Raw genomic sequence first — 24611 nt, 5'->3', positions numbered from 1 at the left:
TTATTAGCATTAATCTGAGTTTAGTACATGAATCCCCAGTACATTTTTAAGAGGAGAAACTACACTTATTACAAATGGCACAAGTTTGGGCTTTAATATTTATTAGAGGAGGCACTGGTTTGTTTTTATCAGACTTTTATAAAACAGCTATGAAAGTAAATTAAATTTTCCCCTTGCTAAAGTAGAAGATGCACTAATAGGAGCCAAGACCTGGATCTCCAGCAACAGTGACAGGTAAGTGAGGAATCTGCGGTGGTTAATGTGAACTTCTCAAAATAATTTATGCTATTTTAAGTCCAAATCAAAGTACTTCAGCAAGGAAATATTTTTATTATATCAAGAAACAATAATGAAGTAAACCAAATGCTGCTGCAAGACACCACAGTATCCTTGTTTGTCTCCCCCTCCTTCTCTTTTGCTTTTGACCGCTAGATTTCCTGTACCTCCCAGTATTTTGTGAGACACTGCTGTGAGACCCACAGTAATCATTTCTACTTCCAGTTTTGTTGAAAATTTTCTTTTCATTTAACATAGAGAAAAAGAAAGAAATGTAGCAAATCACACCCCCCCAAACAAATAAAACTCACACAAACCTATGTACGAGCCAGACAAAAAAAAAAATTGTATTCATGGCATGTAATTTGTTAATAGAACATATGAAAAATATTGGTTTTGCTTCTCCCCTCTCAAGTTGGCTTAAAAATAGTATATATCCATAAGCTTTTCCATTTTCTCCTTTAATTGGAGCACAAATACAGAAGTCTGAAATGCTGACCTATAAGGTTTCAAAGACAACCTCATTTATTTTTTCCCCTATTATGGTAAACTATGAATTTTCTAACCACAACAGGTCCATTTGTTTTAATGTATATGCCCTCTGTCTTTGTAGCAGCTTGGATATTTGCAGCCTTCAGGCTGTATTTACATATAAATGAATTTTTTTTCCCCTGAATCCACAGTGTAGTCCACTGAACAATAAAATCCCTGCAGGGAGGGCATGTGTGATTCTACAGGAAAAAGAAGAAATTGCATGGCAATCATTTTTGCCTGCAGAACTCACAAACTAACTGCTGTTTCTGGCACCTCACAGTAATATGGATCAGATGTGTCATGCAGTATTTCAAGCCCATAGCTCAAGTTTTATTTAACCCTTTTGCTGAGGCTTAGTATGTCAGTAACCCCACAGAAAAAAAAAAAAAAAGAAACATCTTAATAACATGTACATTATGTGTCATCATTGCCTTGGCTTGGGAATGGCAAAAGCTCAGCACACTCTTGCTGCAACTACTGCAAAGAGTAGTAGTGTATTACCACTACTCTTCCACTTATCTATTGATCAAGAAAGAGACGGCCCAGGAACCTAAACAGAAAGTTTACGCTTGGACTCCGTAACACAGAAATCTTCTACTCAAGTTAAAAAGTAAGGAAATCATTAGCAACGAGAAATTGTGAAGTTAACCCTGGAAATGGGAATCATTAAGAAGGGAAGTAAGCACGAAAAGCTCCCTAGGAGGAAACGGAGGTCGGGCAGCACCTCCACAATCAACAGTAAGTCCTGCAAGACCTCTGTGGAAGAGAGTGGGTTTTACGTTATAGGAGCCCCTTGCACTGGCTCCATCCTCACCATTTCTCCCTGCGGCTCTTTGGTCCCTGCAGTACTTGGTCTTCAGATCAGATAGAAATCTGCGACAAAAGGAGACAAGTTACAGAAGTTGTTTTTTCCCAGCCTGCCCAAAAGTGCTAAGTACTTGCTAAAACGTGCGGCCCATTCGGAGGCCAAGCTGGAGCTGGCAGCTGCTCCCCCTGGCAGCTCAGGAGCTGGCAATCTGCTCCCCTCTCCTGCAGCCCTGGGTGCTGCTGTAAGAACACCCAGGCCCTGGAAAATCAGCCACCTAATTTCTCTTCTGTTCATGTTTACATGCCTCACTACTGTGCTGCACCAAAAGAGCAGATGAGTGGTCCAGCTCATCGGCACAGAATAAGCATCTCATCACTGACTACATGTATACAGTGGCTTTCACCAACGATACTGGAGTCCTACTGCAGGAATGGACTGGGGTGAACGAGCAAAGACCTGAAGTAGACGCTTAATTTCATAGAAGCATAAAAATCACACTGTTCTCTACCAGAGTGTGATGTTTAAATATCATATTCGCTTCATTACAGGCTAAAAAAATTCCTGCCAACCTGGAATTACACCACGGATCCTGCTGAGTCCTCCACAGCGCAGCTATGCCAAAGATACCCCATGCACCAAAACCCAGCGTGGAACGTCTTTCATCCCACTGAAGGCAAATGAAGCTCTTTAACGTATTAATGTGTTTAGAGCGGAAGAAGTAGGGTCATTACAGACTAAGCAGGGAAGTGTTTAATGAAGCAATGCCTCTTCAAAAGATCTAACTAAGTAAATGGATAAAGAGGGAGAAAAACTCCCAATGTTTTAAGTTGTTAGAAAGAGCAAATACAAGTTTAAACCCATAATTAATAACCCAGTCAACAAAACTTAGCTGAGCAAGAATAAAACTCAGACGATTATCAGTAAATTAACTGGAAGCAACCCAACGGGACTACGCATCAGTCAGGGGAAACAGAGCTTTGTTTACTTCCATAATCAGAATATCTGATCCAAGGGGTACCTAAGTTTTGAGTTTAACCAACAAACTTACAGCAATGACTTTGTTGACTTACAGGCATCCTAATGACTGCAACAAGAGAAAAGAGAACTAGGATCTGCACATTTGTAATGCCAAAAGGAAGATTTTTGGCTTCTTGAGCATCTATCTAATTTTCTCTGCTTGGAACACAATAAATAAAGAAGGTAACAAAGTTAGTATAAAGACAAGGGATATATAACAGACAGAAACACTAAAGACTACAGAGAAAGGGATGGAAGACAGAATTAAAATAAATATATGAATTAATTAGAAATCTGCAAATAAAGAAAAAAAAGAAAAAAAAAGTAAATGAAGGCACAGGGAAATGACAGCAATACTACAAGTACAGGTAACAGCAAGGTATAAAAAGGCTTTTTGTGTACATTTCTAAAATAAAAGTACAAACACAGAGAACCTAACGTACAAGTCAAATATTGCAGGGCAATAAAACTACAGATCTCACAAAAGAATTCTTTACAGTCTTGCAATTTAAACTGTTTTTCAAGCTTTCCTCTTCTCATGCTCCCCCAAGACCATTCACTCAGTACAAACATCCAACACGGTAGGGAAACGTACAAATCCTGAAATCCTCAAGGAAAGCACATTTGCTTTCAATAGACAGTGAGTTTTCTACTGAGCTTCAGGTGTCAGGTACTTGTGGGTATTTGCCTTTCCAGCAAGCGAGGTGTAGAGACTGTGTCTTAGCAAATGAATGCAATACTACTAAATTAGGAATTCGATTAATAACTCCTCCCCAACAAGAAATAAGTGATGTAAAGAAGCATTAGGGCCTCCAGCTACCCACCTGGAAAACAGGGCCTGCAGGCTTAGCCAAGTCACACAGAAAGTCCATGACAAAGCCACTTGCAACATTAATTTATCTGTTGTGTCTTCAAAGCAAGATACAGGAGGATAGGAAATCCTATAACCATCCCACAGAACAGCATAAAAACAACGCAGACTGAGACTTTTTGTTGTTTAGGGCATTGCTAAGACAACAAAAGATGCATAAGAAAAGAATCAATCATATATACAGTCAAAGATGTCTGACTTAACAAAAGGGGAAGGGCAAGGGGAGGTAAAAGTAATTTCTACTGTGGTGTAGAGACTTTGAGTCCACACGGCAGCTCTTCAGTCATTACCGAAGTGCTCACACATCTGCGAGCAGCTCCTCACTGGCCTCCACACAGCCTCTGCCCCCATAAAAAGTGAGAGTGGAGCAGCTGCCAGTCCCTTGCACTTGAAGGCCAGCCACTGCTCCCAGAGGACTCAAAAGCAGAGACTAAAATCAGCCTTAAGAGCTATTCTGCCTATGGTATTTCAAACACACGCAAAACCCCCTGCATGATCAGGAACAGCTTACATCTCCGTCAAGATGAAGTCAGCAGAGCCAGCCGATGATGCTCTTTCTGGAAATTTGTATTTTCCAGAGGGGAGAGAGAGATTTGCTCCCTGCTTCTTCATCAGATGCCTTCTCCATACATTGTGTATCTAGATTTCAGTAGGGTGCTTCAAAGAGTACCTTCTAGCACTGCAAAAATTTCATGTGACAGCCAAATATCTTCATTCAAGTCACTCCAATATCACATTGCTTTTGCTTGGAATTTTACCTGTATGCTGAGACATTTTCCGGTGAAATTCCAAATGTTTCTGTTGAGGAGAGATCCAGAACATCACCCTTTTCCTGATGGTTATTCATCAAGCAAGATCTCACATGATAAAGACAAAACCATGACCAAATGTATTTAATACCAATGTCTTTATGGGATGATTCCTGTCCTAAATCACAGAAAAGAGGGGCCACAAATGAAGTCTGTAGAACAGGATCACACAGGTCCACGCCAACCTAAGACCCCCAGACTTACACACAGCATCATCACTCGGCTTGCTTGTGGTCAAACACTGATGGGAAGAATCAGAAACTGCTCTCTGAAGTCAGTACCAAGCTGGCCTTCACTGGGTCACAGATTGTAAGGACTCTTCAGCAACAAGAGACAGGGGAGGATTTTTAATTTTTGTTGTTTGTGAATGATAACAACAACAAGCAGAAATGGAAAAATGGAGAAAGATACGATCCTAAAAAACATTCTTGTTCCCAAAGACAACCAGCGCAGGCACTATGCAGAATGCACTCTTCTAGCAATAACAACTGGATAACTATTGCAGGCATTTTGGAAAATGTTCTTTCTTTGGGCTGTAATCTCATGGGGTGCTGAGAAAAAAAGACTAAGGTGCCATGGCATCAAGCTGCAGCTGAAGCATGGCCTCCTCTTGAGCACAGGGTCCATCAGGAGACATGCTTCTTCCCAACATGTTCCTGTCTCTACCCACTACGCAGTGTTCCCTCTCTTCTCCCTCTTCCCTCTCCAGGGGCTGATGGGCTGATTACAGCTATTTGATAGACAACTCATCAGGTCAGTCAGCTGCATCTGCCCCCGCGGAGCCCAAACCCAAGAACTGGAGGGCGCAGCACTGTGGTTGGGCAGAGTACAGTCCCAGCTGTACAAGAACTTTTTATTCCCCTGGTTAGGTTCAGAGATTGCATGGGACTACAAAGCCATGGCACAAAAGAGTTGTGAAAAAACAAAAGGCAGAAGTAAGCAAGGTGCCCAGCAGATGAAGCAGGACTCCAGCAGCGTCCCAAAAACATGAGTGAGGCTAAGGGCAACTGCAGTAGCACTGGGATCCTGGGGGAAGCAGTGAGGGTGCAGGAATATGGCAAACTTGTGGAGTCAAGTCTGGGGGCACAGTGTGAAAGTGAGAGTGTAGCCGTCAGCCACCGACAGATTTTTATGTGCTTTCTAGGGTCACAAAATCTAGCTACAAAGGCTTTTCACTGCTGATCTTTTACGCCAAGTGATATTTCCATCTCGGGCATGATCATCTGTGCAGATTCCATAAGCTAAATTATGTCTTCACTGGCATTTGAGCAACTACACCATCCTCTTGTCATGTGCAAAGAGCTGCATGGCACACATGTCTCGCTGTGAAGGAAATTCAGTGATAGCAAGTCCGTTTTCCCTATCAATAACGTAAGGTACTAGAATAATCTCTCTTTTCCTCAAAGCCAGATGCCCTGATGTAGAAGACTGCTTCTGTTACTTGCAATGTCAATGGGGTCACAGCTAACTAGAGATGCTCGGCATCTGCACATACAGTTTGTATTTGTGGTTACTGAAGGTGCCACAATTAGAGAGGAATTTCTTGTTGCTACTGTAACTTACGTGCTCAAATAAGCAAGTAAGAACGGGAAGAAGCAAGAGGAAGAAGCCAACAGATCAGCCACAGGGGGTGGCCTGTTGGCTGTGTCATGATTGCACTCAATCTGTCTGGTCTGTCACTTTTCAACTCCCAGAAAAATTGGAAAAGAATTGTGCACAACCCAACTTCCCAAGAATGTGGATCATGTGGCCCTGGCACATAATTCACCTGCCCAGCCATACCACGCTTCTGATGATGTACAGCTGGAAAAACTAAATGACCTTGCTACTAACTTTAGGTACAGTACCTGGAGAAGTGCTCATTTGTAAAAAGATCCCAAATGGCACTGCAGCGCTCCACCTCCTTGGGATCACAGAGTCCCCACAAACATCACTGTTCTTTAAGTTAATACCAAAAATGTCCCTGTGAGAAACTGCTGGCCCTCCACATCAGAGATGGACTGCACATGTCGAGGCACCCCCCATCCTCCTCACATACAAACCGTATGACTCACAAATCCGTAAGCTGCTTGTATTTGTGTGCGCATCTCTATTGTCTTCAAATGAAACGCTCAGCTTCAGCTGTGGACAGAATAAGCCTTCAAAAGATTCCTACAATATCAGCTCAACCTTTCAATCCCAGTTTAAGTAAACTCCTAGCCTTCAGAGTAACAACCTTCTTGCATGCAAACAGCAGAAGTTTTATACAGAATTAGAAAAGCCCAGGAAATAAAGACTCCTATGGGGCTCTTTTTTTAGACATCCTTTAGAGCAAACTTGCACTTTGAATAAATATTAAAATTTTATAAGTAAGAATCCATTAAAAAGGAACACTGTAAAAAGATCATGGTTTTATCTGACTTCCAATTACTGAGACGTTCTATAGTTTTGAAACTGACATTATTATTACTTTTTTTCTCTTTAAGACATTGACTATGTTGATATATAGAAAAGATGCTCATGGATAAATCTAACCTCCTATTCTCTATTAAACTAGGTCTTGGCTTTGCCATAGTGAACAATTTTGTTTTCAATCAGGTTTAGCAAATTACCCACTCTTCATCCTGTAAGGCCTGTCTGTTACAGCACACACACAGACTTGCCTTGCTCTCCACATCCATAAAGAGCTGTATTTTGTCTTTCTACTCCTTTTTTTTTTTTCTTTTGCCAATGTCATAAAAGGCCATATACTAGTTTATCTCTAAAAATATTACCTTGTAATGACTATTGACAAGACAGCCATAAGTTGTAGAGTAAGGGCTAAAATTCACAGGTGATTAGCCCACCTGAAAAGTCCAGTTGGCTAAAGGACTGAGAACAGGACAATTTTACCTGAACCAAAGAAAGAGATTTGCCACCACTACTCCCAAACAACTGCAGATGGAGTATTTACAAAGAATCAAAACAGGGAAGATATCCATGGGAAGAACTATTTCCATACATCCTATCCTTAATCAATCTTATACTACCGGTTCGTACAGACCTTCCAGTAAGTTACACATCGGGTTGTCCTGTAAATCTGTGTGCCGTGTTTGAGAGCAACTGAGCCTCTGGAGGCCAACAGAGTCTGTGCACATTGGGGGAAAAACCTCCATGAAATCCTGCCTGGCTCCTCCAACACCTGCAGGCTGAATCTGACCACAACTATTTAAAAATACAAAAAGACTGATATAAAAATGTTGAGTCTCCTTCTTCTACATCTTACTTTAAATCTGTTCCAGGATTTAAACAATAGCTTAAAAGCGACAGTGTCAAAATAACAGTAATAATAAAATTAAACCAAATTTAAAAGGGTATTTTTGTTTACTTCCCTATGGACATATCATAAAATGTGACTGATCGAGTGGGTACTGAGCTGGAAAGTGAGGATACCTGTGAGCTGGAGCTGAGCAGGAACAAGACCCGAAGGAGAACACAGCAGCCACGTCTGATCTCTGTGCTGTCTGCACACTAGAGATGAACACATTTCATGGGTACCAAGTGAATTCCTCCAGACAAACACAATCATTTAAAACAACACCGCCTGTGTACTGGCAGTGTGGAAGGCACCGCAGCACACCGCAGCTGAGGGAAATCTCACTAGCTGCGCACACAGACTCTGAGTTGGGCAACTCAACCCCTCTCTGTGGCTCTGGGACACCGTCAAGAAATTCAGTTTAGCAGATGAACCAAGAATCTGGTTTCAAGTCTCAGGATCCAGGGTGACGGCAACCTCTGTCTATCACGCATCTCTCCCTGGCAGCCCTCAAACGCGGTGCGGCTGCCTGGCTGCTTCGCAGCACAGCTACCTTGAAGTAGGTAGGCAGTGAAAATGCTATGAGGTACCAAACCAGAGAGGTGCCAAGAGCTGCTTGCAAGGTGCCAGGTGATTTAAATTCCCAGATGAAAGTCTTCGGCAGTGAAAGATTTTCAGGACCTCAGAACACGGCAAGATGAAATCCTAAAGCGGGAAGAAGAGAAATTAATAGAAGCCAACAGCAAATGAGGTGGGAAAAAAGGGGTGCAAAAGATCACCGATTCAATGAATAATTGAAATGCCATGATTAATCAGTGTGAGCCTGAACTCCAATTACATAATGGATTCATTATCTAACGAGACACCAAATGTACTCAAACTATAATATTCTCGCCCAAGATAGGACTCAGAATGCCAGTCGACATTTTGTTCCCAAAAAACTTCCAGTATAGACATCCTTCTAACAACTCCTCATGGCAAACCTCTTCCAGTTGCAGAAGCAAACTGTGTAGGTAAACCTTCACAGATCTTAAGCTACAAATACCCTCTCTTAACAGTAACAAAGTAATACAATGGTTGAGGAGAGCCAAATGAACATTTAAGCTATAATTACTTTCTGATTGTGAGATCACTGAATGTATCACTCCTTATTACACATTAACAGCTTACTTAATTATACTGTGTGGGCAAATGAATCAGCACTTTAAGACTGATGGGTTGGGTTCATGTTAAAATACGTATTTGACTTTTCTCCCTTTTTGTCTCAATCCAGGAACTATTTTATAACTCTCAGCTGATAAATAATTGTGTGAAGCTTAGCAGATATAATAACAGATCAACAACAGAAAAATATTACCAATTATGTCCTATCTTTCCTACGATCTCTGCTCTTGGATGCCTTCTGTGGCAACACATTTCTTGGAATGAAATCTGGTATGCTTGATGGAAATTAAAGAAACAGCTGACATGGATGCTCTTAGACCTCTCTTTCAAGCCCTAACAAAAACTGAATCACTTGTTTATTAGAAGATGTTCAGTGCTGTCTACTTTTCCTAGTTATCTCCTGCATCCCCTTCATATGACTTAGACTACAAAAGGCTCCCATCCCTTCCCTGAGCAATATACCCTGCTGGGAAATATAAACAACGTTTTGTATGCGTACCTATGACATTTGAAAAAGGAAACAAAACATTACATACACTTACAGTGCATATGTAATGGCAATATGAAGTAAGTTAAAAATGAAAGGCATAAGATATAAGATAAATACCATAATCTCTTGAACATCATTTATCACTGTGCTTGCAAGAAATTGGCTTGACAATCCGTAGAAGAATGAACAAAGGCTGAAGATACGCCAGTTACTGCTCAGCAAACACATCTGCAAAATGGATTTTTACTATATAAGAACCACATTACAGATGCTAAAGGGAAATGTTCCAACAGAGACAAATGACTGTCTGTAAAAAGTTCTCCAAAGCTGTATCATTTTTTTCTAGATTAATTATTAGCCCTCATTAGAGTCAGGAACATTTTTAGAGTTTGGGATTATACGATACTGAGTCTTAGTCACATTTTCTGAGACAACATCAACAACCATTCTGTTTGGCAAGAAAAACCTTTCCAGCAGCAGCTGAGTCAATCCTCCATATGATCTGTACTAGAAAAAAATATACTCTGAAAGCTTAAAATAACCTGAAGGGGAAATACTTTGTCTTCCTTGGGTAAAGAGACCCAGACTAAAGTCTGTTCTAAAGTCTGGTTATGAACTGAATGCCTAGGAGCCTTTCGGGATTAGGCAATGCAGTAGGTTTTCAATAAATCTGATAGAATCCAATGGAAAATGTTTTTAACATGAAAGGTCAATTTCACAGTATTTGCTGATCTGTTTTTCTCCCACATTATAAAATAATGTGACCAAAGTGAAAAAGACAAGTGCTTGGTTGGAACCATACCCTGACTCTTTCCAGTAGTTAATGATGGATGCTCCTTCAACTTAATTCTGCAGTACTATATCAGAGAAAATGTCTTCTTGATCTCAAGATAATTACACTGATCACCTCGATGATTACCAGCATAATCAGTGGCAAGTCTTGCAATTTAATCTTGATAACTGCATCTGGTGACTGCAGATAGTGTCCTTGTCCAACTGAAAATCTCCGTATTTTGCAAAGTGTAAATCTAACCCCAGGTAACAAAACCTGTGTTATCAGAAACTAATAGGCTTTTAAGGTACCGCCTTGCAAAGATAAGCAAGATTGAGACCATCTAGAGACCTTTTTTCCACTTTTAAGGGCGCTTATTTGGTTCTGCATACTGCTATCTTCAGGCTCATTTGAGGTCCATCCAAATGTTCCTGCAACTTAGTAGGCAGTAGGAAGAGCGAAGTTGTAATTAGGCTGGGGAAGCTGTGGTGATAATGAAGTCAGCAAGGCAGAAATAAGCATGCAAACCTGAAGGGACCATTCAGCAAGGAACATGCTAGCGGCTTTGTAAAGTTGACAACAGTTGCACGAAGCAGCCAGCAAGACAGCTGCTGGCAGCAGATAGCCGGGCACTAGGGAGTCCTAGAAGAAATAAGATGTGTTACAGACTCCAAAGTAAGACAGGAAAGGGAGGAGGAGAATGAAGCAGAGCGTGACTGAAAGTTGCTTCTTCCAGCTGACCCTCTGCCGATCCCGGTTCCCGGGACCACGACGGGTCACCGCACATGAGACCATCTCTTGGGTTAGACGCCTCAAAAGGAAATACAGATGTGAGCAGAGGCACTGCCGTAGTGGCAGTTTAGCATTTACATACTCTTGCTCTTAATTGGGACCTAGATTACCCTGCTGTGTTACACCACAGGACACCAGGCTGTGCCTCTCCGTGCACAACTGCCCAGTGACATAAACACAAGTTTATGCACAAGGAATTTGCAAGGAAAGAAGCCAGGGCAGTAGAAGCTACTATTAAAATGAAAAAATCAGATTAATATCCAGAAGACGAGACCACAAAGAGCATACTTCCAGGGCAATTACTCTGTATGAAAACAATCTGAAAGAGGGAGGAAAAAACCCACAAGCTCAATTAGCAATAGGGGACAGCACTATAGAATAGAGTACCTCAGCAGTTATTAATTTAGCTCCTTTTGCTTTGAAATATGCTAGTTGTATAATAACAGGACCTTTAAAAGGCATGCAGAATTAGAGTATCCGATTTAGAAAAATGCAAGAAAAATAAAATGCGTTACATTTGTATATAAAGGAAACCAATAAAGTTTGAAATTCCCAATTAAAAGCTCTAAACTTAAAAGTGAATACTCAACACCAAAAAACCACAATGTCCTATTAAAGAAATTAAAATTGTGACATATCAACACATTTCAGAAAATAGCAAAAGAGACAGCAAGTATGGAATAATTAGGAGATCAATAAGCAATTAAGCAACTTTAAAAAGACGTTCAAGTGACCTTCTGGAATCAAGTGACGCACCAAGTTAACTATAAGCCATTTGCACTTGCTGAAGAAACTGGTTGATCAGTGATGCTGGTTTTGCTGGGTCAACGATTATTAAACCTGCAACACTGTCACTTGCATAGCTGAGAGAGCAAAGAGCAAATCTACGCTACCACACACATATGTATTCCCCATTTCCATACCAAAGGTGTCAAGCAAAGGTATCATAAACCTCTACAGTATCAAACTACCCACACTAAAACCACATCCTCACTTTTAGTATTTTAACCCATGAACAGTTTCAAATAACTGTAATTCCTGTTTCATCAGCTTGCCAGAGAAACTTATCTTTTTTATTTCAATGAATGCCATAGTACTGGGCTAATAGTAGATTTTATTTCTATATTTAGATATCATTATAGCTCTAAAAGCTGAACGTGTGACAGTCTGGAAGAGTTAGACACAGGGCTTTTGTACTTCCATGAAAGCAAGACCAGAACTATCCCATCAGGACTCGCTTTTAGCTCCACTGGCTGCTACCTGCACTAGAGGCTGAGGAAAAGACCTGCCCAAGCACAACCGCCATAGCTCCGCTTCAGCTGAGGAGCTCCCAAGCAAGCGAAATCTAGCAGCGAAAAGCTTCAATGCCATCTTGTGCTGGCAGCATTCCCCTAATTAAGAGTTTAAGGCCAGATGGAGCCATTAGATCATCTAATCTGACCCCCTGCCTACCACATGACGTGTCGTTTTACCAGTAAACTTCATATTGAGCCCAATAATTTAGGTCGGACTGAAGCATGTCAGAACTGAGGAGACTGCTGTGTGCCCAAGGCAGTACCTTCTTGTACCACCCCGTACCAGGAGGTAACGGGATGCCTTCAGCACCCAGAAAACTCAATTCTATCAACATCCACCGTCATAGTTAAACTACTCTAACAGAGATACCTGCTCCACCAGGGTCTAGATACCAAGCAAGAGCGTCTGTTTTCAAAAGAAAGGCTATGTTGAGAGATAATGTTAGACTGCTCACCATTAACAGCGGCATGCTACCACTCATCTCCAAATGAGAGTTAGAAAAACCGGCTCATTTTTAAGCTGCTGGTGAGTTACATCAGGCCCTCAGCTACCATTAAAGGACTTCAAAAATTACATGTGTTTCACCTAAGCAATAATCAGAGTGTTTTCATTTTGAAATGACTGCTCTGAAGCATCCTCAAGGCTTCCCAGGAAATCCTTTTATTTTATTTTTTTTTTTTTTTAAAAAACCATGCAGTATTTTTCCAAAGTCATAAAAAGCTTGCTGTGCAAGTTTCTCTTCTGAGGACATATGATCATAGCAAGTTGTTATTACAACTTGATGTAGGAGGCTGAAATCCTTTAAGGGCTCTCTGACCCTTACTCAGCAAAAATATTTAGCCTGGTTGCAACTCAGCAGCTTGGTGAGAGGCGAGCCTTCAATGTTCAGGGGGCTGAAATACAAGTTGTTTATCAACAATTGCTAAATAATAGGAACAGCTCTAAAGGAAAAAAAAAAAAAAAAAGGATCGGCATTTCTCAGTGGAAATAAACACCAGTCTTTATCAGACATGAAATCTAGCTGTGCTAAAAAAACAAAAACCAAGGCACAGCTGCTCAATACTGAGTGAGCAGAGATTTTCCAGTCAGTCAGTCATTCCTCCCAAGGAAAAAAGGAAAGAAAGAAGAGCCAAAAGAAAGTGTTGCAATGGCTGCCTCCAAGATGAGAACAAACCATTGAGGTCCCATTTATTCTAAGGGAAAAGAGGTCTTTATTAGCAGCATTAGAGCACGACAGGAAGAGACCGAAACTCACTTCAATAAAACCCTTATTTTAAAGACAAGAATACATCAGCTCTTTGTGTGTCTCCACGGAGGTTATACAGCCAAGTTGACTTTGGCAGAGCTAGCTGTTACAAAAAGCAGGAGTTGCGAAGAAAAAAAATAATCTTGATTAGCTGGGCAATGATCCAATGAGCAAGACACTGGAGGCTGCAAGTTCACAGCCGAAGCAGCTCAGGTAGAAATAATTTATAGCAAATTAAGTTAGGTCATGATAATGAAATTTAAAGACAAGTGGGACATGATTTATTTTACTAAGGCTTGTTGAAAAGTGAAAACCAAGCAGAGCTAACAGGAGGGCTAATTTAACTCTGGTTACAGTTGGTACTGGCACTGAATTAAACTTAACTTGACATATTTAGAATGGGAAAGAGAATATAACAATAGGATTTTGAAAAGAAATACTTTTACTCCAGTTTTCCAAGTTGCAGGGGGCAGCAGGGCAAGTTCGGTCCTGCGAATCACTACTAGTTGTTTCCCCATTTTAAAACATCCTGGCACACAGCCCTCAGTGGCAAACGTGGTGGAAATACCTGACTGCAAGTGTTGGGAAGGGATGGATATCAACACCTGCGCTGCAAAGCCCCCTCCATCAAAGCGCAGGAGAGAGGATGGAAAACCCTAATGGGAGAAGCCCTTGTAAGAGGTGAAGTCCCCTCATAGGTGACCAGAAAGTGTCAGCCCCGGCAGGAGGGATGCTTTTATCGTTGAGGGCTTTGCAAGTTATTTCAACAGGTTCTCCGGCGGCAGCCCGGGCTTTGGCTTTGTTTGGAAGCAGATGCGGTGCCATTATGTCCTCAACTGTCCCTCCTGCCACCCACCTGCCTCTCCCTCCTCACGCTGTGAAAAATGGTAGGCGAGGGGAAAAAGGAAAGAGCTACTTTATAATAGATGAATGCAGCAGTTTGCGGGGGGGGGGGGGGAGTAATGAAAAAGCATTAATATTAAAGTAATATAGCTTGTGGCCATTTTTCAGTCTGAAATGCACAACACCAACAATGCTTAAAGGCACTTGCTTCTGTTCCAAACCACCTGCACGCTAAGGCACCCTGCTATTAGCACAGAAGTTGTTTACTACCAGTCTCATTTCAGTCTGATTCCAGGAGAGCCATAAAGCTGAAATTTCTCACTCAGCGCAAGAGCCCATGTGGCCACAGGTTTTCTTTGGTATGCCAAGCCCTGCCGTGTCACCTGCCATCCCTGCCCGGTCACCAACCCACTCATTTCTAACACGATGTATAAAAGTCATGTTGGAACAAAGGGAACCTGTCCCTGGTGTGCGGCACACGTACATCCTCCTTCTCCTCCGGTCCCTGAAACGGTAGCTACTCCCAGCGAGGTGTGTTGAGCATAAATATGATGGTGGCTTTGTCAGCCAGCATGTGTCACTCGTGTCCATACACTGCCCCAAAACGGTCTGGGTGGTAGTATGTAATAGGAAACTACTATTTCCTCTCCCGAAACAATTCCTTCCAAAAAAAGAAATGGAGAAGCAATGAAATACAATGGCAGAGAAAATAAAAAACAGGAATTATTTTGAAATTAAGATTTCTTTTTTCCTCTTGGCTGTTTTTTTTTTTTTCCACTTGCTAGACCCCCCCCAGTAAAAGCATATGAATTCAAAGCCGGTAACCTGCCTTTTTTTTTTTTTTTTTTTTTTTTTTTTCTTCTCGGAAACAAACATGAGGATTTAGGGGCTCTTTATAGAGATGGCCCAGTTACAAAGAGAGTCTTTGTCTCATTGACAGGACTACTGATTCAAGGACAAAAAGACAGAGGGTAAAAGAGCAGTGATACCTACAGGAAGGTTCAAGGCTGTCAGAAAAGCCTGTGGAATTGCAGGAAGAGGAAAGAAGGACAAGAACCAGAAACTGCTGTCACGCCTGTGCTCTCACCGTGAAGGGAGGAAGCCAGACATGGCAGTTTCACCTGAAAGACCACACTGGCTCAGGAGCTGATGGGCGAACTCCTTACAACCTGGAGGCCAGTGAAACTGCCAAACATTAGCAAGTTCTACAAATTGTACCATCTTTCCAGGAGCTACATAGCAGGCCATGGATCAGTCCACCACCAGCAGCAGCTTCCCATTGACTAATATGGTAGAAAGAGATACTGATACAGTAAACGACCCATACAGTGGTATAGTTTTACCCTGTTAGCTACTACACATTTTCACTGAGAGGGAGTAATGAAAAGCTTCCTATTAATTGTCCCCCTCCTCTCCCTCTTTTTTTAATTTCAAAGGCACCTTTACCTCTTTTACACATTCAAATCCCACATCTGAATACATCAACAGTCCAGGACACTCAAGAAGTCCGAATGGGCTATGCAACACCATTATTGAGTACCTGTCTACATACTATGAAGAATGGCAAAACAAACAGTAAAGCAAACCATACCACTTGAGAGGAGCATTTTCAAATCTCTTTCTTCACGCTCCCCATCACAGGGGACATTACATTGCTCATTCTCCTTCCTTTAGTTGCCACTGATGCAGTGCCACAGTGCTGCAGCAATCCTAGTCCCATCTCTGTAAACTGGTTCACATCTGAGCACCTCCTTGCACTCCTGACTGCTTCACCTTCTTGCTTTCAGTCAGCAAAAGGTACCCTCCAGTTCCACCCTGCCCTCCCTTACTGGACAGTGAACAGACCAGCTCACGCACAATAAAATGGACTAAACTGTCACAGCACAGTGGTGCCATACATACTTTCAGCGCCACTCACGTTCTGGTCCAGGGAAAGTTTGCCTGCATCCCATAAGGATGCTTCCCGAAAATGTCAGATTTCCCACCTCCAACTACAAAGAGGATCCCACCCTTCCAAACCTGCATTTCAAACCTTGCAGCCTTTGCCAGCCTGAGGAGCAGCCCAGTATTAAACCCCAGTCAACATAGTGCTGTCAACCGATTTTCAAGCTGATAGATGAGCTGAATTTGAAAGCAGCCAGTGTTCAACGTGGCAATAGCCACCTGTTTCTGCACTACCAGGGCTCTCACAGTGCTCTGTGCTCAAAAGCATCTCCTCAGAGCACAGAAGGCTCATAGCCACAGCATCAACAGTCCACCCCATATTGTCACCATTGTGGACACGTGCCCTCATCAACAGGGCTGCCACAGATCTCAACCTCATGCCCGCACTGAATGTGAAGAGATAAAACAAAGTAGTCTCCTGACTTTCATAGCCACCACAGGCACGACTGCACTATGGCAAGCCAGGAGACCGTGCGCTGGCAACCTGTGGCTACTTGGGGAATAAATCTCAACAAGTCCTAAAATGCTGTTATGATGGGTCACTTCACCTGCTTTCTTTCTCATTGGGATACACAACTTGTCCTCTTTCTTTCCACCAAAAAAACCCCCGTCATCTTGCAAATAACCATTCTAAAATTCTTTGAAGTTGCCACACTGAAATGTCCTTTGGCAGATGAAAACACCTCTGCAAACGGAGAAGCAGGAAAATCAACCATCGGCCCTGGAGGTGTTTTACAGCTTAATCTACAATATTAACCCACTGAACCATCATTTCATATTATGAGGTTACTTTTACGATTGCACAAACAACTTTGTTAAGAATGAGTGATCAGTTCTCTATCAGTGATTTTAACAGCTGCCTAAATGTGGCAATCATTTATTTATAACAAAAGAGATAGTAGCCTTCTCTAAGAATCAATGTTAGTAGTAAGAAGAGAGAAAAATAGCCTATTTATAACATGCTAATAATTAAGTTATTAAAATATTCCCCAGGCAAAATTCTACATTCTACCTTTACTTATTAAAATGTGCACTTGGCTCAAAACTTGATGGTGGATGAAGAGAAGAGAAAAAAATAATTTCACATTTTTCCCTTTACAGTGGCATTCTTTCAGTTAAATCATTTCTTATTTCTGCTGCATTTTTCATAGCATTTGTATCAAAGGTGTTATTGACAGTTTAATGGATTTAATGTTACTGAAACATACATGTTTTCTTACTGAATTTTATGAAAGCCATTTTTATGAAATATGACTTTTTAGAAACTTTTAAAAAAACTTTTTAAACCCCTGAGAAAACAATTTGTATAAAACATTATACAATATGAAAAAATTCAATCAAAATACAAAATGTTAATAATATCGTCATTTTTCTGTCTTACTAAAAACATGATATTTTTCTCTTCAGCAGCTCTTCCACATGGAGCTTTCAGTCAGCTCTCTTCAAACGAAGAGAAGGTGCTTCTTCAGCGCACTAATGGTTACAGCACCTTATGAACAGGTGAACAAAGTGGCCCCGTTCATGCTGCTTGGCTGGGCTTGTACTCAGGAACTTACTAATAATCTGAAGCAGAAGCTCAGATGGTTGTGGTGAGACTATATGATGTGTTCGTAAGATGAGACACCTAATACGGGGTACATTATGAATGGTCTACCATGAACAAGACACACATCACAACCCTGTCTTAACAAGATGCGTTAACAGCAGAAGATACATTGAGGAAAATAAGTGACCTTTTTTGAGTAACAGTGCCAGCAGACAGCAGCCCAAATGATGGCACAGCTACTCTTGGGAATAATTACTGCAACATCCGCAGACTCCCACTAGTTTTGAGGCATTGCCACGGTCCCCACCCAGAGCCACTCTTGCTGTGTGCAGGGTGAGGAGTGACCCTGGCAGACCTTCCCGTGATGGTTGGCTGAGTCCTCGCTCCTGTGCAAACCCCCTGAGAGCTGCTGGATGTTTAAGAAACCCTAAGAACCTGAGGGGCTTTTTTAAAGTTATTATTAACTTATAGCTGGCGGAGACTTGCTGGAAGAGTAGACGAACGCTGCCAAAAATGGGTGGCTCCTCATTTCTGACTCCACTCAGTGGGGAGGTTCAATTTCTCTTTGGAGGACAGGGCTGACTAACCTATGCTCCCCACTGGTGGCACATGCTCCACAGGAGAGGGGTGATCCCTGCTTTGCACTCCCATAAGCAGTGGGACTCCCAGGCTGCTGCTTGGCTTGGAGCTCAGAAGAAGCTGGGAGCCAGAAACCTGCCTCTTGCCAACGGCTGCATCTGTACCCTGCGAAGCAGCGGCTCCCAGCGCCCTGGTCCTGCTGAGCTCAGGAGCTGTCAGGTTCCCACTGAGCTGGAAACGACATCTTCACTTTTTTCCCCCCCTCTCTCCTCTTCCCCATTTGACGACTGCACAGAAACACTTGTAGATTGGGACTGTTACACCCATGCACGCTTAAAACAACCTCCTTCAGGCACAGGCGACAGCTCTCGATGGCAACGCGAACGTGACTGCAGACTAATCCACCTTGTTGTTCTGACACATTAAAACCATCTCTGAAATTCCTGCACTGCCTGCTGTCACTCCTGTTACGCACCCCTGCGCAGCCAGCACTCAACCAGGCCGACACAGGAGAGAAGCACAGAGGAAAAAAAAATAAATGCTAGTTTTTGATAGATTTATACTCCTTTATGCAGTAGAATTTTTCTTTTTCAGTGTAATCATGGAAAGACATTAATAGTTTACCTTTAAATATAGGCCTATCAACAAATCTTAGATCTATTTAATACACACATTCTGCAAAGAACTGGCGTGCATTTAAAGCACATTAAGTGTATCTCTGGTAGCTAGAGAGGGACAGACTACTACCAGAAAAAAGATGGTCAATTCAAAAGCTATTTCTTCCTTGAATATTCTGTTCTCAGAAATCCCAGGCCCCTGCAACCAGTGAGAGAGTCTGGAGCAATGAAGACATGCCCTCAGCAGAGGAGGATCAAGTTAAGAAACATTTAAACAAACTGGACATACACAAGCCTTTGGGTCCTGACGGGATGCATCCACAGGTGCTTGGCTGATGTTAACGGGAGGCCACTCTCAACTATCTTTCTGAAAGGTCATGGGGATCAGAGGAGGTTCTTGAGGACTGCAAGAAAGCAAAAATCCTGTTTTCTAGAAGAACCCAGTAAACTACAGGCAGGTCAGCCTGACCTCCGACCCTGGGAAGGTGATGAGCAAATAAATATGTGAACGAGTTCCTTAACACATGGAGTAAAACAAGGTGATTGGGAGTAGTCAGCATGGATTTATGAAGGCAGAAATCACATCTGACCAACCTAATAGCTTTCTGCAATGAGATGTCTGGCTCATCTCACTGAGATAAGAGAGAAGTGGATGTTATTTATCTTGACTTCAGCAAAGTTTTTGATGCTGCCTCCCATAACAGCCTCATTGACAGACAGATGAAGTACAGACTACATAAGTGGACAGTGAAGTTCATACCTGATCGGGGGAATAATGAAGACAGAACCAGACTCTTCTCAGTGTGCCCCAGCAAAAAGATAAGAAGCAATGGGCACAAACTGAAATACACGGAATTCCATCAGAACATAGGAAAATAATCTTTTTCTTCTCCCTCACCCCCCACACTTTGAGGGTGGTCAAACCTGGAACCGGTTGCCCAGAGAGATTTTGGCATCTCCATCCACGAAGATACTCAGAAGCCTGCTGGACAAGGGCCTGAGCAACCTGCTCCTGAGCAAGGGGGTTGAACTAAAAGGTCTCCAGAGGTGCCTTCCAGCCTCAGCCATTCTGTGATTACTTCCAAGGTTAAACAAAACATCTGCAAGGACTAGAATTCAAGAAGAACTACTTGAAAGCAGTGTAATTGAAGCCAGAGATAATTCTAGGCCTTGCAGCACAACATTTAAGTCCTACTGAAGCATGTTTTTATTTCCTGTTTATGTCAAACACGGTTGTACAATCTGTGTTGCCTGTAAAGAAGAGATGCACTTCATGGGGTGCTTCACTTGCAACAGGGAGTTATAAACACAGATCCCAAACCCAGAATTTGGTTGTAGATGTTTTCTATCACTTAGACGGGGTTTATGAAACATCTTACCATTGAGCGCAGTTTTCACTATGACTAGGGTGGGTAAACAAGTCCAATTACAGACGTTCCATTTTTAAAATATTAATTGTAAGGCACATAGTGTAAAACATTAATTAAAATGAAGCTGGTTTCCACAACAGCGCTTTCTGAGAAATGGCTATATTAGCAAACAAACATTGAAGATACACAATTATTGTATTGCTCTGTAACATTATACACTAAATAAAAATAGTGCTCTTTTTTAACTCATACCAACATCTAAAAGCAAAGGTCCAAAACTGCAGATATTTATTAATTTATGTCACTAAACTGCAGTCAACAAATTGAATTACTGAATTGACAGCATGACAATATCCCCAATAAATATGCATAAACTTGTTTGGAAGCTCTTGACAGGAGAAGATTTTTAAATGACAGCAAGTCACACAGGGCCAAACTTTTGGTAAATAAATTCATAAGTTCCTAATGAACCAATTATGTGATTAACTGATTTCAATGCATCAAACACTAACTTGGGTGCCTACTTTCATATAAACTATTTTAAGAACACTGCCCTTAAAAAAAAAAGAGGGGAAAAAAAACTTAAGCTTTTTAAAATGCTTTTGGGCACCAAAATGATACTCAAGCTGGCCAGAAAACAGGGCCAAATTTTCATTCTGTTTTCTGCACCCAAATTACAGAACAAAAATCTCATAAAGTGTAGCTAGAAGGCTTAAAAAGAAACCAAATCAAACCTACTGAACTTTTTCCCCACATAAGTATCTTGCAAACTGTCCTAAGGATTTCAGGAGGAGCTGAACTGAGCCATGGTAGAACAAGCTTTCTAAAATTTCACCTTTTGTTATTAATTTTAAGAAGTCAAATGGATTGTAATAGGAAAAACATTTTTCCATCCTTCATTTACAATCCTGTCTTAGAAAATCGGAGGCCAATTCACATCCCTCTACAGGGACGTGATATGCGCCAAGGGAAAAGAAGAACTACGCAGGAACAAGCGCCCAAGGTTTTCCCTGAAACCTCCTGTTGGGTTTTGTAGCCTTAAAAGTAAAAAAGGCTTTTATCCTGCTGGCCCCTGCTTGTCAAACCGAGAGACCCTGTCTCTGCTTGGCATCTTGTGCCCGCTTTCCCTCAGGGATTCTCTGTGGCTTTCTCCTGCTACATTCCAGCAGAGCTAGCAGAACTGTTTTCATCTCTTGGTATCACTCAAACTTTCTATCAGGCTCTTTGCTTAACCTGGCAGTCCTAGAGGCTCCCAGGAGGTTGGACTCTGAAGAAAAGTTCAAACACCGCAAGCTGCTGGAGAAGCAAGGCATACCTTCTCTGTGCCATACTTCTACATGTCCAGATAATCTGCAGGTGAGGAAAGGGAGCACTACTGCTGACCAGCGCTCTTTTCCAAAGTCATGGAAGGAATCAACCATGGAGATAACCTCCGCAAGTAAGCAAAGGAGCTACACCATGGGATCAGGCTGTTCATGCCTTGAAAAAAAGCACCATCTCAATTTTCAAGTTCACAGTAATAAAAATATCTTTAAAATTCAAGGACTGATAGCAGACAAATTCCTTTCAAATGCCCTAAACAATTTGGTTTTACATTTCAAGGCAAGAAGTTTAATTTCTATTTCTGTTTTATACTGAAGAGAAGTTTCCTTAGGCAGCAAGCCTAAAAAAGGCAGCCCACGACATACTTGCCCACAGTCGTTACCTCTGAGTGCTGGCAACCACTGCTTACTCACTGCTGCTTACGGCTTTTCTCATGGTGGGAAAGGGCTGATGGGAAGGAAGCAATTAATTTTTGTTTTCTTTTTTTCTTTTTAATTCTTTCTGGTTTCTGGGCTAGATTGTTTTAAAAGTTGTTGTTTGCTTGTTTTCCCCTGGGGTTTCAAAACTTTCTCTTAATACATCTTTCACTCTTCTTCATAAAAACGTCAATTGTTTTCTGGTTAGCCTTATTAATTTGACCAACTGGATTAAACCCACTTAAAAAGCTATTTCCTAGACAAGCCTTCTATGTTTCTACATATTAAAATATTTCTGTTTATTTCACTTGTATTTTATTTTCATTTAATTTGATCCATGAAAAAATGGTATACACAAATTAATGCAGGAAAGAACCACAGAGGACATTAATATTAGAAAGCTACAAAAACAGAGGGAATATATGTACATATGTTAAGGAAAAAAAATACAATTAATGAATCTATGTAAAGGAGCCAATAATGAGTTACTCTGATCTTTTAATCTAACTTCATCTGAAACCATTTTTTCAAAGAGTATTCTTTAATTCATAGGTCCATGCATAAGAAATTCAAATGTCCAGACAACTCAAAAATACTACTTAATTTGGTGTGTTCATGCATGACTACATAAAGTAAGCAAGATTCAACATTATGGTAAAGAGAAGAAATGAAGTGTAAAAATATTTTCCCTTACAACACCAAATGGAAGTCACACTCATTTAAGTAAATATTTTCCTATATTGATAGAAGCTAAATCCATGGTTTTTTTCAAAGCTTTGCTTTAGCTGTTGCTTGTAAGCTACCGTGCTTTTTTTAGTCTGCTTCATGCAAAATGACACAAGCAGTTTGTGTTCACGTTAACACTATTGATGAAATGCTCTTTGCTTTTTACAAGTTGTTTGTAACAAACATTTTAGCTCTCTCAAAAAGGTGAGGAAAACAATCACCCAATGTCTTTGTGCATGTCCTGTGAGGATACTCATCCTCCATACAAACAAATTTCACTAATCCGAGTCAGCAAGCTGTAATGGCATGTGGTAAAACTATGATACGCATCAAAACCTTACAAACTTGTTAATGGGCAGCAAGATACAACAGAACACACCCTCTGAAAACTACCCAAATGTCCCCAACTGCATTTGGATAGATTCTCTTTTTGAATAGGGACTTGATGCTTCACGTTCAATCCGTGCACACCATTTTCCCCTTTCTCCCTAAATTCTAAACATTTTTCTTACATTTACTTCTTCTGAGATTCAGTAGTGACAGTTTCTTCCTTACACTCCTACATATATTTTGCACAAGCTGTTAAACAGAGTTAGTCCATGCTCCTCTTTCACATCAGTCACCATTGGCCAAAAATTTTTCCACAAAATCTGGTACATCAGCATTCAACGGACTTCACAGTTGCAAAAACTCAACAGCAGCCAGACTATTAAATAAAACAGAGAAGGGAAGTGTTTCTAAGTGATACTCCAACATGCAATGGGATGGAAGGCTGCTTTTCCAGTGCTCTGAAGAAACCTAATAAACTAACCTTAGAGAAACCCCAGTTCTGACCCCCACCACGCAGCTTCCAACTTAGAATCATAGAATCGCAGAGGTTGGAAGGGACCTTTAAGATCATCAAGTCCAACCATTAACCTACCCTGACAAAACCACTTCTAAACCATGTCCCCAAGTACCACATCTACCCTTTTTTTAAACACCTCCAGGGATGGCGAATCCACCACCTCCCTGTGCAGCCTATTCTAATGTTTAATAACCCTTTCAGTGAAAAAATTTTTCCTAATATCCAATCTAAACCTCGTCTGGCATAACTTGAACCCATTTCCTCTCCTGTCACTCGTCACCAGGGAGAAGAGGTCAGCCCCCACCTCTCTACAACCTCCTTTCAGGTAGCTGTAGAGAGTGATAAGGTCTCCCCTCAGCCTCCTCTTCTCCAGGCTAAACAACCCCAGTTCCCTCAGTTGTTCCTCATAAGACTTGTCCCCCAGACCCCTCACCAGCTTTGTAGCCCTTCTCTGGACACACTCCAACACCTCAGTGTCCTTCTTTAGTGAGGGGCCCAAAACTGAAGACAGTACTCGAGGTGGGGTTTCACCAGTGCAGAGTACGGGGGGGGATGATCACTTCCCTAGTCCTGCTCACCACAGTATTACTGATACAGGCTAGGATGCCATTGGCCTTTTTGGCCACCTGGGCACACTGCCGGCTCATAATCAGCTGGCCATCCACCAACACCCCCAGGCCCTTTTCTGCCAGGCAGCTTTCGAGCCACTCCACCCCAAGCCTGTAGCACTGCATGGGGTTGTTGTGACCAAGTGCAGGACCCAGCACTTGGCCTTGTTGAACCTCATACCATTGGCCTCGGCCCATCAGTCCAGCTTGTCCAGATCCCTCTGCAGAGCCATCCTACCCTCAAGCAGATCAACATACCCGCCTAGCTTAGTGTCATCTGCGAACTTACTGAGGGTGCATTCGATGCCCTCATCCAGGTCATTGATAAAGATATTAAAGAGAACAGGCCCCAGCACCGAGCCCTGGAGGACACCACTTGTGACCAGACACCAACTGGATTTAACTCCATTCACCACCACTCTCTGGGCATGGCCATCCAGTCA

This window comes from Vanellus vanellus (genome assembly GCF_965231255.1).
Source record: "Vanellus vanellus genome assembly, chromosome: 2".
Lineage (NCBI taxonomy): Eukaryota > Metazoa > Chordata > Aves > Charadriiformes > Charadriidae > Vanellus > Vanellus vanellus.
Note: the sequence above shows the minus strand (reverse complement) of the source record.